The sequence below is a fragment of the Mytilus trossulus genome, chromosome 11, assembly GCF_036588685.1.
Source record: "Mytilus trossulus isolate FHL-02 chromosome 11, PNRI_Mtr1.1.1.hap1, whole genome shotgun sequence".
Taxonomy (NCBI): domain Eukaryota; kingdom Metazoa; phylum Mollusca; class Bivalvia; order Mytilida; family Mytilidae; genus Mytilus; species Mytilus trossulus.
This window is the reverse complement of record NC_086383.1, coordinates 30,424,536-30,440,243: the sequence shown is the minus strand read 5'-3', so window position 1 is coordinate 30,440,243 and position 15,708 is coordinate 30,424,536. Positions and strand designations below refer to the sequence as shown.

The following is a 15,708-nucleotide window of genomic DNA, read 5'->3' as shown; positions in this document are numbered from 1 at the left end:
ATCAAGCATACAAGAATAATTTGGTTATAGCGTGGACATTTTTTTTATATCTTGACAACAAGTTCTTCATATCAACATGTGTAAAAAGCTTTCTTCTGCATTCTACAGAAAATTAAGAGTTTAGAGCATATATTCCTGAATGGAACCTAATGCATAGCATATGAATATGTATGTCTTTCATTTATGCATAGTTCTGGAATCATGCAGCCCGCAAATCTTATAGATCATGGTAAAGGTGCCATTTGGATGAATGATGTAAATTGCTCTGGTTCAGAAAGCAAATTACTGGATTGTAATTTCAATAATGTAACATTTCAATGTGAGCACTACTGGCATGATGTTGGTGTCCATTGTTTTCTCAGCTGTTCAACATAAGATGAAGGTATGAAGGTCAGATCAAATTGGTTAATCAATGTAAACAGATAAAAAATACTCTTTGGTTAAGTAATTCATTAAGGCACAAAACACATCAACAAACTGTGTGTCATGTATAAATATTGAATTTTCCTTGCATTTTTTCCTCGATTTTGGTTGAATGTGCAAGAAGAAATGGAATTAGTATGCCTTCAATGAAGGACACAATATGTGTTGATTAGGTAAACTGACGCATATCTCTGCTACAAATAGGTCAATGTTTTTTGTTTGTTGGTTCGTGTTCTTAAACATGTAGCAATATGTTTATTGTTTGTTTTCACTATGTCTAAATAATCAACACTGTTTGTGTGTGTTGTTTTTTGTGTGTAACAGTGACTTTTAATTTCATAGATATAGGAAGATGTGGTGTGAATGCCAATGAGACAACTCTCAATCCAAATAACAATTAAAAAAAGTAAACCATTATAGGATAATGTACGGCCTTCAACACGGAGCCTTGGCTCACACCGAAAAACAAGTTATAAAGGGCCCCAAAATTACTATAATAATTGTAAAACCATTCAAACGGAAAAACCAACAGTCTAATCTATATAAAAAAAAACGAGAAACGAGAAAAACGTAAAAAAATTACATAAACAAACGACAACTACTTGTTTTACAAATAGTTTACAAATAAAATCTTAATATTGCAAAACTTGTTTTTTATGAACGTAACTTTTTTTTGTAGTGCGTAAGATCATAACACAGTGTTGACTTGTGTACCCATTTTATACAATATAACCTTTTATGTATCTTTTTTTTTTTTTTTTTTTTACACATCAATGTAAGTATAATATGGAATTGAGTGCGACTATTATAGAAAAAAGAGACAAAAGATACCAGAGGGACAGTCAAACTCATATATTGAAAATAAACTGAGAACACCATGGCTAAAAATAAAAAAAGACAAACAGAAAAATAATAGTACAGAAGACATAACATCAAAAACTGAAGACTACGCAACACAAAAGAAACTATTCTGAAAGCTAACAAAAAATTATGTCAAAAAAGAAAAACAAGAAATCTCTATTATATACACACACTTTGACCACCTCTTACAAAAAATACATTTATAACTATTTATTACCTTTCTCTACAGGTCGTTTGCGTATTGCTGGAGGTTACGCTCTGCAGCAAGGACGACTGGAAATTAATTATAAAGGTGAATGGGGAACAGTTTGTGATAATCACTTTGAGGACATTGATGCAGAAGTAGCATGTAGACAGCTCGGATATTGGTGTGTATTACGTTAAGGGAGAGATATCAAATGCACAATTTCTTTCGAATTAGTTTCTTTAATACAATGTGTACCTAATCCATGTAGACCCGTCCAATTAAACACTTACAAAGTCAAAACTGTCAACAGCATCAAAAGGATCATTAAACGCACGTAATTTTATTAAAACATCCAAAGATTCATTAACACTTCAAAAAAGGTAATGTCTACTGTTTTCATGTATGGAATTTTAAAGATAATGGTAAGTTCTATGATAGTAGTTTAGGAACTAGTTAACATTCACTGAGAGAAAAGTTGTAAAGCACTTCCTAGAAGCCAAGATAAAAGAAGATTTACTGTTGTTAAAAATGCTAGGCGTTTTTCTTAATTCCCTTAACCAGAACTGAAAATAATTGTAGTACTTGATCGCTCTCAATTGCTATTGTACTGTACATATATATACATGGAAAAAAGTATTGCAACACCTTGTTTTTTTAAAACTTGAAAAATCAGCCTCTTATTTTGGATGGTATACTATAAAATATTTGTAAAATAATATTGAAACGTACTTAATGATAACATTGACATTAAAACGAACAAAAAATGTATGAAAAAGAAAATCCCAGGCTTAGATTACCTTAAGCGTATTTGGCACAACATTTTGGAATGTTGGATCCTAAGTGCTCTTCAACTTTGTATTTGTTTGGTTTATAACTATTTCGATATGAGCGTCACTGATGAGTCTTGTGTGGACGAAACGCGCGTCTGGCGTACTAAATTATAATCCTGGTACCTTTGATAACTATTTACACCACTGGGTCGATGCCTCTGCTGGTGGATGTTTCGTCCCCGAGGGTATCACCAGCCCAGTAGTCAGAGCACTTCGGTGTTGACATGAATATCAATTATGTGGTCATTTTTATAAATTTCCTGTTTACAAAACTTTGAATTTTTCGAAAAACTAAGGATTTTCTAATCCCAGGCATAGATTACCTTAGGTGTATTTGGCACAACTTTTTGGAATTTTGGATCCTCAGTGCTCTTCAACTTTGTATTTGTTTGGTTTATAACTATTTCGATATGAGCGTCACTGATGAGTCTTGTGTGGACGAAACGCGCGTCTGGCGTACTAAATTATAATCCTGGTACCTTTGATAACTATTTACACCACTGGGTCGATGCCTCTGCTGGTGGACGTTTCGTCCCCGAGGGTATCACCAGCCCAGTAGTCAGCACTTCGGTGTTGACATGAATATCAATTATGTGGTCATTTTTATAAATTTCCTGTTTACAAAACTTTGAATTTTTCGAAAAACTAAGGATTTTCTTATCCCAGGCATAGATTACCTTAGGTGTATTTGGCACAACTTTTTGGAATTTTGGATCCTCAGTGCTCTTCAACTTTGTATTTGTTTGGTTTATAACTATTTCGATATGAGCGTCACTGATGAGTCTTGTGTGGACGAAAAGCGCGTCTGGCGTACTAAATTATAATCCTGGTACCTTTGATAACTTTTGACACCACTGGGTCGATGCCTCTGCTGTCGGACGTTTCGTCCCCGAGGGTATCACCAGCCCAGTAGTCAGCACTTCGGTGTTGACATGCATATCAATTATGTGGTCATTTTTATAAATTTCCTGTTTACAAAACTTTGAATTTTTCGAAAAACTAAGGATTTTCTTATCCCAGGCATAGATTACCTTAGGCGTATTTGGCACAACTTTTTGGAATGTTGGATCCTCAGTGCTCTTCAACTTTGTATTTGTTTGGTTTATAACTATTTCGATATGAGCGTCATTGATGAGTCTTGTGTGGACGAAACGCGCGTCTGGCATACTAAATTATAATCCTGGTACCTTTGATAACTATTTACACCACTGGGTCGATGCCTCTGCTGGTGGACGTTTCGTCCTTGAGGGTATCACCAGCCCAGTAGTCAGCACTTCGGTGTTGACATGAATATCAATTGTGTGGTCATTTTTATAAATTTCCTGTTTACAAAACTTTGAATTTTTCGAAAAACTAAGGATTTTCTTATCCCAGGCATAGATTACCTTAGGTGTATTTGGCACAACTTTTTGGAATGTTGGATCCTCAGTGCTCTTCAACTTTGTATTTGTTTGGTTTATAACTATTTCGATATGAGCGTCACTGATGAGTCTTGTGTGGACGAAACGCGCGTCTGGCGTACTAAATTATAATCCTGGTACCTTTGATAACTATTTACACCACTGGGTCGATGCCTCTGCTGGTGGACGTTTCGTCCCCGAGGGTATCACCAGCCCAGTAGTCAGCACTTCGGTGTTGACATGAATATCAATTATGTGGTCATTTTTATAAATTTCCTGTTTACAAAACTTTGAATTTTTCGAAAAACTAAGGATTGTCTTATCCCAGGCAAAGATTACCTTAGGTGTATTTGGCACAACTTTTTGGAATTTTGGATCCTCAGTGCTCTTCAACTTTGTATTTGTTTGGTTTATAACTATTTCGATATGAGCGTCACTGATGAGTCTTGTGTGGACGAAACGCGCGTCTGGCGTACTAAATTATAATCCTGGTACCTTTGATAACTATTTACACCACTGGGTCGATGCCTCTGCTGGTGGACGTTTCGTCCCCGAGGGTATCACCAGCCCAGTAGTCAGCACTTCGGTGTTGACATGAATATCAATTATGTGGTCATTTTTATAAATTTCCTGTTTGCAAAACTTTGAATTTTTCGAAAAACTAAGGATTTTCTTATCCCAGGCATAGATTACCTTAGGTGTATTTGGCACAACTTTTTGGAATTTTGGATCCTCAGTGCTCTTCAACTTTGTATTTGTTTGGTTTATAACTATTTCGATATGAGCGTCACTGATGAGTCTTGTGTGGACGAAACGCGCGTCTGGCGTACTAAATTATAATCCTGGTACCTTTGATAACTATTTACACCACTGGGTCGATGCCTCTGCTGGTGGACGTTTCGTCCCCGAGGGTATCACCAGCCCAGTAGTCAGCACTTCGGTGTTGACATGAATATCAATTATGTGGTCATTTTTATAAATTTCCTGTTTGCAAAACTTTGAATTTTTCGAAAAACTAAGGATTTTCTTATCCCAGGCATAGATTACCTTAGGTGTATTTGGCACAACTTTTTGGAATTTTGGATCCTCAGTGCTCTTCAACTTTGTATTTGTTTGGTTTATAACTATTTCGATATGAGCGTCACTGATGAGTCTTGTGTGGACGAAAAGCGCGTCTGGCGTACTAAATTATAATCCTGGTACCTTTGATAACTTTTGACACCACTGGGTCGATGCCTCTGCTGTCGGACGTTTCGTCCCCGAGGGTATCACCAGCCCAGTAGTCAGCACTTCGGTGTTGACATGCATATCAATTATGTGGTCATTTTTATAAATTTCCTGTTTACAAAACTTTGAATTTTTCGAAAAACTAAGGATTTTCTTATCCCAGGCATAGATTACCTTAGGCGTATTTGGCACAACTTTTTGGAATGTTGGATCCTCAGTGCTCTTCAACTTTGTATTTGTTTGGTTTATAACTATTTCGATATGAGCGTCATTGATGAGTCTTGTGTGGACGAAACGCGCGTCTGGCATACTAAATTATAATCCTGGTACCTTTGATAACTATTTACACCACTGGGTCGATGCCTCTGCTGGTGGACGTTTCGTCCTTGAGGGTATCACCAGCCCAGTAGTCAGCACTTCGGTGTTGACATGAATATCAATTGTGTGGTCATTTTTATAAATTTCCTGTTTACAAAACTTTGAATTTTTCGAAAAACTAAGGATTTTCTTATCCCAGGCATAGATTACCTTAGGTGTATTTGGCACAACTTTTTGGAATGTTGGATCCTCAGTGCTCTTCAACTTTGTATTTGTTTGGTTTATAACTATTTCGATATGAGCGTCACTGATGAGTCTTGTGTGGACGAAACGCGCGTCTGGCGTACTAAATTATAATCCTGGTACCTTTGATAACTATTTACACCACTGGGTCGATGCCTCTGCTGGTGGACGTTTCGTCCCCGAGGGTATCACCAGCCCAGTAGTCAGCACTTCGGTGTTGACATGAATATCAATTATGTGGTCATTTTTATAAATTTCCTGTTTACAAAACTTTGAATTTTTCGAAAAACTAAGGATTTTCTAATCCCAGGCATAGATTACCTTAGGTGTATTTGGCACAACTTTTTGGAATTTTGGATCCTCAGTGCTCTTCAACTTTGTATTTGTTTGGTTTATAACTATTTCGATATGAGCGTCACTGATGAGTCTTGTGTGGACGAAACGCGCGTCTGGCGTACTAAATTATAATCCTGGTACCTTTGATAACTATTTACACCACTGGGTCGATGCCTCTGCTGGTGGACGTTTCGTCCCCGAGGGTATCACCAGCCCAGTAGTCAGCACTTCGGTGTTGACATGAATATCAATTATGTGGTCATTTTTATAAATTTCCTGTTTACAAAACTTTGAATTTTTCGAAAAACTAAGGATTTTCTTATCCCAGGCATAGATTACCTTAGGTGTATTTGGCACAACTTTTTGGAATTTTGGATCCTCAGTGCTCTTCAACTTTGTATTTGTTTGGTTTATAACTATTTCGATATGAGCGTCACTGATGAGTCTTGTGTGGACGAAAAGCGCGTCTGGCGTACTAAATTATAATCCTGGTACCTTTGATAACTTTTGACACCACTGGGTCGATGCCTCTGCTGTCGGACGTTTCGTCCCCGAGGGTATCACCAGCCCAGTAGTCAGCACTTCGGTGTTGACATGCATATCAATTATGTGGTCATTTTTATAAATTTCCTGTTTACAAAACTTTGAATTTTTCGAAAAACTAAGGATTTTCTTATCCCAGGCATAGATTACCTTAGGCGTATTTGGCACAACTTTTTGGAATGTTGGATCCTCAGTGCTCTTCAACTTTGTATTTGTTTGGTTTATAACTATTTCGATATGAGCGTCATTGATGAGTCTTGTGTGGACGAAACGCGCGTCTGGCATACTAAATTATAATCCTGGTACCTTTGATAACTATTTACACCACTGGGTCGATGCCTCTGCTGGTGGACGTTTCGTCCTTGAGGGTATCACCAGCCCAGTAGTCAGCACTTCGGTGTTGACATGAATATCAATTGTGTGGTCATTTTTATAAATTTCCTGTTTACAAAACTTTGAATTTTTCGAAAAACTAAGGATTTTCTTATCCCAGGCATAGATTACCTTAGGTGTATTTGGCACAACTTTTTGGAATGTTGGATCCTCAGTGCTCTTCAACTTTGTATTTGTTTGGTTTATAACTATTTCGATATGAGCGTCACTGATGAGTCTTGTGTGGACGAAACGCGCGTCTGGCGTACTAAATTATAATCCTGGTACCTTTGATAACTATTTACACCACTGGGTCGATGCCTCTGCTGGTGGACGTTTCGTCCCCGAGGGTATCACCAGCCCAGTAGTCAGCACTTCGGTGTTGACATGAATATCAATTATGTGGTCATTTTTATAAATTTCCTGTTTACAAAACTTTGAATTTTTCGAAAAACTAAGGATTGTCTTATCCCAGGCAAAGATTACCTTAGGTGTATTTGGCACAACTTTTTGGAATTTTGGATCCTCAGTGCTCTTCAACTTTGTATTTGTTTGGTTTATAACTATTTCGATATGAGCGTCACTGATGAGTCTTGTGTGGACGAAACGCGCGTCTGGCGTACTAAATTATAATCCTGGTACCTTTGATAACTATTTACACCACTGGGTCGATGCCTCTGCTGGTGGACGTTTCGTCCCCGAGGGTATCACCAGCCCAGTAGTCAGCACTTCGGTGTTGACATGAATATCAATTATGTGGTCATTTTTATAAATTTCCTGTTTGCAAAACTTTGAATTTTTCGAAAAACTAAGGATTTTCTTATCCCAGGCATAGATTACCTTAGGTGTATTTGGCACAACTTTTTGGAATTTTGGATCCTCAGTGCTCTTCAACTTTGTATTTGTTTGGTTTATAACTATTTCGATATGAGCGTCACTGATGAGTCTTGTGTGGACGAAACGCGCGTCTGGCGTACTAAATTATAATCCTGGTACCTTTGATAACTATTTACACCACTGGGTCGATGCCTCTGCTGGTGGACGTTTCGTCCCCGAGGGTATCACCAGCCCAGTAGTCAGCACTTCGGTGTTGACATGAATATCAATTATGTGGTCATTTTTATAAATTTCCTGTTTGCAAAACTTTGAATTTTTCGAAAAACTAAGGATTTTCTTATCCCAGGCATAGATTACCTTAGGTGTATTTGGCACAACTTTTTGGAATTTTGGATCCTCAGTGCTCTTCAACTTTGTATTTGTTTGGTTTATAACTATTTCGATATGAGCGTCACTGATGAGTCTTGTGTGGACGAAAAGCGCGTCTGGCGTACTAAATTATAATCCTGGTACCTTTGATAACTTTTGACACCACTGGGTCGATGCCTCTGCTGTCGGACGTTTCGTCCCCGAGGGTATCACCAGCCCAGTAGTCAGCACTTCGGTGTTGACATGCATATCAATTATGTGGTCATTTTTATAAATTTCCTGTTTACAAAACTTTGAATTTTTCGAAAAACTAAGGATTTTCTTATCCCAGGCATAGATTACCTTAGGCGTATTTGGCACAACTTTTTGGAATGTTGGATCCTCAGTGCTCTTCAACTTTGTATTTGTTTGGTTTATAACTATTTCGATATGAGCGTCATTGATGAGTCTTGTGTGGACGAAACGCGCGTCTGGCATACTAAATTATAATCCTGGTACCTTTGATAACTATTTACACCACTGGGTCGATGCCTCTGCTGGTGGACGTTTCGTCCTTGAGGGTATCACCAGCCCAGTAGTCAGCACTTCGGTGTTGACATGAATATCAATTGTGTGGTCATTTTTATAAATTTCCTGTTTACAAAACTTTGAATTTTTCGAAAAACTAAGGATTTTCTTATCCCAGGCATAGATTACCTTAGGTGTATTTGGCACAACTTTTTGGAATGTTGGATCCTCAGTGCTCTTCAACTTTGTATTTGTTTGGTTTATAACTATTTCGATATGAGCGTCACTGATGAGTCTTGTGTGGACGAAACGCGCGTCTGGCGTACTAAATTATAATCCTGGTACCTTTGATAACTATTTACACCACTGGGTCGATGCCTCTGCTGGTGGACGTTTCGTCCCCGAGGGTATCACCAGCCCAGTAGTCAGCACTTCGGTGTTGACATGAATATCAATTATGTGGTCATTTTTATAAATTTCCTGTTTACAAAACTTTGAATTTTTCGAAAAACTAAGGATTGTCTTATCCCAGGCAAAGATTACCTTAGGTGTATTTGGCACAACTTTTTGGAATTTTGGATCCTCAGTGCTCTTCAACTTTGTATTTGTTTGGTTTATAACTATTTCGATATGAGCGTCACTGATGAGTCTTGTGTGGACGAAACGCGCGTCTGGCGTACTAAATTATAATCCTGGTACCTTTGATAACTATTTACACCACTGGGTCGATGCCTCTGCTGGTGGACGTTTCGTCCCCGAGGGTATCACCAGCCCAGTAGTCAGCACTTCGGTGTTGACATGAATATCAATTATGTGGTCATTTTTATAAATTTCCTGTTTGCAAAACTTTGAATTTTTCGAAAAACTAAGGATTTTCTTATCCCAGGCATAGATTACCTTAGGTGTATTTGGCACAACTTTTTGGAATTTTGGATCCTCAGTGCTCTTCAACTTTGTATTTGTTTGGTTTATAACTATTTCGATATGAGCGTCACTGATGAGTCTTGTGTGGACGAAACGCGCGTCTGGCGTACTAAATTATAATCCTGGTACCTTTGATAACTATTTACACCACTGGGTCGATGCCTCTGCTGGTGGACGTTTCGTCCCCGAGGGTATCACCAGCCCAGTAGTCAGCACTTCGGTGTTGACATGAATATCAATTATGTGGTCATTTTTATAAATTTCCTGTTTGCAAAACTTTGAATTTTTCGAAAAACTAAGGATTTTCTTATCCCAGGCATAGATTACCTTAGGTGTATTTGGCACAACTTTTTGGAATTTTGGATCCTCAGTGCTCTTCAACTTTGTATTTGTTTGGTTTATAACTATTTCGATATGAGCGTCACTGATGAGTCTTGTGTGGACGAAACGCGCGTCTGGCGTACTAAATTATAATCCTCGTACCTTTGATAACTTTTGACACCACTGGGTCGATGCCTCTGCTGGTGGACGTTTCGTCCCCGAGGGTATCACCAGCCCAGTAGTCAGCACTTCGGTGTTGACATGAATATCAATTATGTGGTCATTTTTATAAATTTCCTGTTTACAAAACTTTGAATTTTTCGAAAAACTAAGGATTTTCTTATCCCAGGCATAGATTACCTTAGGCGTATTTGGCACAACTTTTTGGAATGTTGGATCCTCAGTGCTCTTCAACTTTGTATTTGTTTGGTTTATAACTATTTCGATATGAGCGTCACTGATGAGTCTTGTGTGGACGAAACGCGCGTCTGCCGTACTAAATTATAATCCTAGTACCTTTGATAACTATTTACACCACTGGGTCGATGCCTCTGCTGGTGGACGTTTCGTCCCCGAGGGTATCACCAGCCCAGTAGTCAGCACTTCGGTGTTGACATGAATATCAATTATGTGGTCATTTTCATAAATTTCCTGTTTACAAAACTTTGAATTTTTCGAAAAACTAAGGATTTTCTTATCCCAGGCATAAATTACCTTAGGTGTATTTGGCACAACTTTTTGGAATTTTGGATCCTCAGTGCTCTTCAACTTTGTATCTGTTTGGTTTATAACTATTTCGATATGAGCGTCACTGATGAGTCTTAGGTGGACGAAACGCGCGTCTGGCGTACTAAATTATAATCCTGGTACCTTTGATAACTATTTACACCACTGGGTCGATGCCTCTGCTGGTGGACGTTTCGTCCCCGAGGGTATCACCAGCCCAGTAGTCAGCACTTCGGTGTTGACATGAATATCAATTATGTGGTCATTTTTATAAATTTCCTGTTTACAAAACTTTGAATTTTTCGAAAAACTAAAGTTTTCTTATCCCAGGCATAGATTACCTTAGGCGTATTTGGCACAACTTTTTGGAATGTTGGATCCTCAGTGCTCTTCAACTTTGTATTTGTTTGGTTTATAACTATTTCGATATGAGCGTCACTGATGAGTCTTGTGTGGACGAAACGCGCGTCTGGCGTACTAAATTATAATCCTGGTACCTTTGATAACTATTTACACCACTGGGTCGATGCCTCTGCTGGTGGACGTTTCGTCCCCGAGGGTATCACCAGCCCAGTAGTCAGCACTTCGGTGTTGACATGAATATCAATTATGTGGTCATTTTTATAAATTTCCTGTTTACAAAACTTTGAATTTTTCGAAAAACTAAGGATTTTCTTATCCCAGGCATAGATTACCTTAGGTGTATTTGGCACAACTTTTTGGAATTTTGGATCCTCAGTGCTCTTCAACTTTGTATGTGTTTGGTTTATAACTATTTCGATATGAGCGTCACTGATGAGTCTTGTGTGGACGAAAAGCGCGTCTGGCGTACTAAATTATAATCCTGGTACCTTTGATAACTATTATCTAACCAGATTTTTTATAACAAAATGAAGTGGGTTTTGTACAAAAAAAAATGCATTTTACAACTTTTACTGTAGTCGAACTTTACAATTTAGACATTTCAAAATTAATCTTTAGATGATTGTTCACATCATGGTTGATCGTTATACGCCAAAGAATTAGTATTTTGTGCGCAACCTCCATTCAAACGAATATCCGCAACTTAACGTCTTCTGATTCCTGCCGTAAGTCGATAAATGTGTTGCTAAGGTAGCAGCAACCATTCCTGACGAAGGGTATTGTTTATTTCATGACGTGTTTGAACTAGGGTGTCCTTTCATGCACTTTATACCCCAAAGTGTCCCATATATACTCGATATGGTTCAATTGCGGGCTACGATCGGGCCAAGGAAGATAAACCGAATTCCATTGGAACAATGGATTCTCCACCATGCTAGTTTCCAACATTGTGGGCTCTGCACTATATTGGACACGGACAACTGTGTGTCTTTTCTTATGCAAAGGTTACCAAAATGGTCTTATCGCACGATAACATGTAGCGATGAGCCGATCTCGAACAGTTCTTGTTTAAAGGCTCATGTATGGTCATCACTCTCTTTTTATGATCTTATTGTTTGCAATGGGTTTCCTTCTGACCAACCTTCATTATGCTTGATTTTCCCTAGCAGATGTTAAGAGGGGTCTTCTTGATCTCGGAAGGTCTTTTACATCATTATTAGCCTGATTTTATTCTCAAAACGACTTATAATGAAATGGTGATGACCAACAATACGTGCAATAGTCACAGCGACATACTTGCTTCTCTCATGCTGAGTATCTTCTTGCTGCAGTTATGAGTTGTGGATGACCAATTACAAGATGTCAATCACATAATTTTATAAACTTGGTTATTTAAAGTGTTGAAAACAATGAGGATAAAAGCATCTGTTTTATTGCTTACGAGTACAGTATTTGCATGTGCAGATAAAAACTTATCGAGTCGATATTTATTGACTAAACTCAGGTGATATTTAAATAATGTTTAAAAAGTTCTATTTCAACAAATTATATCACAAAAAAATAAAGAGTGTTTTGTTTAGTTTTAATTTCAATTTGGTGTTGCAATAATTTTTTCCCTGTGTAAACTTAATAACTGGAAAAGATCGTGACGTATTTTGCTGTTGTACATTCAAGCATGTGAGAGTTATACAGTTTTAAATGACCATTGGTGTTTAAAAAACAGATACTAATGACGAACAGGTGTTGAACTATTATTCTGTAATCAACTGAATATTCAAATTTGCCGATATAACATTTTCTCTGACCGCAAAGTAGAAAATATCTAATCCAATGTATCGTTCATTTGTTTACAGTTCTGGAATCATGCAACCCAGATCGCTAATACGGGATGGTGTCGGGCCGATATGGTTGAATGATGTGAAATGCTCTGGCTCTGAAAGTAAATTACTGAATTGTAACTTCAATACAGACACATCCAAATGTCGTCATTATCATGATGTTGGCATCAATTGCTTTCTCAACTGTTCAACAGAAGATGCAGGTATACATTTGGTCAAATCAAACGTTCACACAATTGTAAGATGACTAGAACGTGTACGAATTATGCATTTGATTTACCAATGGTCGTATAATAACAAATAAAATATCCAACAATGTCCAGAATAAATGGAATGGCATTTTAAAACGTCTTGGTTTTCTTTATATTTAAAACCAAAAACTTACTTATATTGTATATACGGGGGCAAACCATTTATTCATGAATCATTAGCTTTCTTATTTGTTTTCAGATGTTTAGATTTAAAAAATATCGACCGACGTTTTTATACCTAATTGCACTTTATAATTGATTTTACTTGTTAAAATCATTGTTTATACAACTTGTTTGTTGCCTAGCAATACAGTCATCGGGTCATTTACAGCAATGAACAGAACCACGGTTGATTTAATGTGATGTCATATTCCAAATAGTAACTTCTATACATTTTCAGGGAACATGTGTATAGAGATTTCTGAACTTTATATCTATTTGTAGATCATGTTAGTCAGATAAATTTTCTTGAGAACTGAAATGATAAAATGAAAACAATTTATGAAACATGACATCAAAGGGTTATTACGCCTTAAAGAGGTCATATGTTTCAATATAAATGAACAGCTGGTAGATTTTAATAGTAACAATACCTGACTCTATTTATTTCGATTTCAAGATATCAAACACATCTTGCATCTTTGGTCATTTTGACTTGTAAATACAAAAGGCGAGGAGGTCATCAATAACACCTTGGAAATTAGACACCCTAAGTTTGGTTACATTTTGGCCTTTTGGCCAGGTTAGCTATACTTATACAGATTGAGGTTATAAGTGAATAGTTTGATAAACAAATCTGGAGGCTTTTGTTGATTCTGAATGGCTTAACACACCACGATAGTTTACATACACACACATCTGTTTATCAACAGTAAATGTTTGGAACGTGTATAAAACTATTAACTCGGAAATATGTTACATTGTATGATGTCTAAGGACACTGAATGTAGCAAATTCACTTTGGTATGGGAAGAATTACATGATGAGAATAAAGTGACCGCAGTCAATGCAAATTAAATGCTTAATTTAAAAACAAATGTCACCTTACAATAAAAGAAATATGGTAACTTAAATACATTTTTTTAGGATTGAAGCATAACAAAATAATAAACAAAATTCAGGAAGTATGTGCTATATAAGATTATGAATAGAAATCCACATGTGTTCAGGGAATTGATGGTCGATTTAAAAAACAATACGATATTCTTAATATGAATGTATATACAAACATGTATCGTGATATGCCCGGCTGTATTAATTTTAAATTATTGAGAATGTCCGGTATTAAAAGACGATTTTATCCGTTCTTTTTTCTATAATAATGTAAAAAAAAATGGGCAAACTGTTGATGGATGACATTCTCATCACAAACAAATGTATTTGATTGTTTTTCTTTTCTATAAAAAGAATCGGTGCTGGTGACAAAGCTTTAAGAACACAGAACAAATAATATGCATGATTAATGCATTGTCTTTTAGTCAGTATTAATTCGATATAAATACTTTTTGAGGATTGGGAATTTTGGGATTTTATTTTTTTCAGCCATAGACAACATAAATTATTTAGACACCATGGACAAATTAATATTCTGTCTGGCACAACCAGGACGATGCAGAAAATAAGTGTGCAATTGTGAAGATAAAACATTTTCACCAACTAATCCACTTCATCTTCGCTAGTCAAGGGTTACGATCTACTTTTCTCCTCTCCACCATTGGCAGATTAAGCCAACATTTGTGATAACAATGTTGCGCCATCTATCGGCCGAATCAAGTCACGCCCATTTCGAATACATTATTATTGACCAACGGTAGTATATGAAATCTTTAAATTGGAGGTAAAAATCCGGTAGCGTCTAGATTCTACACAATGAGTAAAGCAGGAAACGAAAATATACGTTGAAATTCGTGCATTTGTGCAAGAAACATACCCAGGAACTTCTTTAAATTTATTAAAAACATTCAAATTGTCGCTTAATATAGTCGTATGTATAGGGATGTAAGGACCTGTTGCACAATAAGCACGTGGCACTTGTTTACATACACTTTTTACATTTACACGTGATCATGTTACAAGCGTTTTTGATTGGTTGCAGCGAGTTTCGACTGCAGTCTATGCAAATCATTACCTTGTGTCTCCAAAATTCTTTCTCAATTTGCCAAGGGAGGAGAGGAGAGAAGTGGGTCGTAACCTCTGGCTAGCGAAGATGCTGGTCCTCAAAATCAAGGGTAACATTTCTGAAAGAGGGGTGTAGGTTTAACTAATTCAAGGCAGTTCAACAAAAAAAAATTTTTTTTTAATCCGCAGGTGTCACACCGAATGAGAACATACGAAGTCCAACTAATGGTATTGATGTTGTTGTTTTTGTTATAGTTGGTGTTGTTGTTGTTATAATTGTTGCTGTTGTCGTGATACTTATCGTCTTGGGTCGACGTCGATACTGTCCTTCAAGACCGGGAAGATACTTTGAAGAACCTGAACATCGAGAAATGCCTGTGTTTAACATAGATCAGGAACATGAATATGCCTATATAGATCAGGATGCTTTAAATACAATAAATATGATTAATACACGTTCAGATTAATTGGAGCTAAATGCTTCTACGGGAGAACCAACATATGTTATCAGCGATCCTCCGCTTGATACATGTACATGATCAAAACAGTTTGCAATCCACGACGAATATGAAGTTGCCGATAACAATTGTCCTAGTTGGCATATCAAAACAGTGACTTCTTACGTCCAATTAACAGTGACACCTGCGAAACTAGCTTTGATGTACTCCTCTTACTTTTGAACTGTAAATATTGTCAAACGTTGCCAAATAGCTT

The 15,708-nt window shown here is 37.0% G+C and overlaps 1 long non-coding RNA gene across 1 annotated transcript; it reads left to right on the top strand.

Annotated features, from left to right (window-relative positions):
• The first annotated feature begins 224 nt into the window (after positions 1-224).
• LOC134689657 (uncharacterized) lies at positions 225-15,551 on the top strand. The gene is made up of 4 exons (XR_010101892.1): positions 225-382; positions 1,514-1,652; positions 12,641-12,828; positions 15,184-15,551. It is a non-coding gene; the product is annotated as an uncharacterized LOC134689657 (long non-coding RNA).
• The last annotated feature ends 157 nt before the right edge of the window (positions 15,552-15,708 follow it).